The sequence below is a fragment of the Seriola lalandi genome, unplaced genomic scaffold (assembly GCF_002814215.2).
Source record: "Seriola lalandi dorsalis isolate HSWRI2012SDOR001 ecotype SW California unplaced genomic scaffold, Sedor1 jcf7180001964510, whole genome shotgun sequence".
NCBI lineage: Eukaryota > Metazoa > Chordata > Actinopteri > Carangiformes > Carangidae > Seriola > Seriola lalandi.
Window position 1 is genome coordinate 1 of NW_019435178.1, and position 1,070 is coordinate 1,070.

At 46.1% G+C, this 1,070-nt stretch overlaps 1 long non-coding RNA gene across 1 annotated transcript; it reads left to right on the forward strand.

Moving 5' to 3' along the window:
* Positions 1-30: 30 nt before the first annotated feature.
* Positions 31-909, forward strand: LOC147820350 (uncharacterized). The gene is made up of 2 exons (XR_015436729.1): positions 31-207; positions 844-909. It is a non-coding gene; the product is annotated as an uncharacterized LOC147820350 (long non-coding RNA).
* The last annotated feature ends 161 nt before the right edge of the window (positions 910-1,070 follow it).

A 1,070-nucleotide genomic window follows, 5' to 3' on the forward strand; every position in this document is an offset into this window, starting at 1 on the left:
TTTAAAATGAAAACGTAGTCGTGTGGACGAAGCGTCAGTCTGAAGCAGCTGCTGCTGTAGAACTCCCGCCTCTTGTTCTTTCCACTGACTCTTCAGCTTCTGTCTGTTGTTGTTTTACAGAAAATCGAAGCTCGAGTTGCAGCAGATGAAGACCTGAAGCTCGCCGACCTCCTGAAATATTACCTGAGAGAGTCACAGGCTGCAAAGGTTTGTCTGCTCACAGCTGCAGCATCAGGCTCCTGTTGTTGTGTTCAGATGTTTAGACTCGAGCTTTGTCTCAGTTCGGGCGCCGCATCTGTCCGAGGACGAGGTCGACGAAGGTGTTGTCCTCCGTAGACCAAACTGAAATGAGACGGTCTGGTCTAAGGAGGATTTTCTCTTTGCGGCATCAGCTGTTCCCGCCCTTACCGTTGTGTTTTGAAACGCGGCTTCTGTTGCCAGGCAACCTTGACAACACTTAACTTTTTCTTCACAAACCTTCTAGTTTTAAGGTCGTTGGTTTGAACAGTTGTACCTTTAAACTGAGCTGAAACACAGCACTTACATTAACAGTGTGATCCTCAGGCTCTCTGTCTGTTTACTGATATTGTCATTACCTGGGAGCAATGAATCTTGGGATATGTTGAAGATAAAAAGATAAATAGTTTCATGTTTGAAAAGCTCAGTCACTTCCTGAAACAGCTGCTCACTGAAGTTTCTATCAAACAAACAGGAAATAGTGCATTTGTTGGGGACTATTTTCAGAGTCCAAATCATTTTCAGTTTCTGATTTTGTTAAAGTCTATTTTTTAAATGACTGATTAATGTCCAGACACTGAATTGTGTGATGATGTGACGCTGCAGGACCTGTTGTACCGGAGGAGCCGGGCTCTGGTGGACTACGAGAACGCTAACAAGGCTCTGGATAAAGCTCGAGCCAAAAACAGAGACGTCCTGCAGGCCGAGACCAGCCAGCAGCTCTGCTGCCACAAGTTTGAGAAGATCTCCGAGTCCGCCAAGCAAGGTCTGATCCCAGTCCTGGTTCCTTTGACTCCTGGGGCCGGTTGCACGTCTTAAGTTAAAATTTCCTT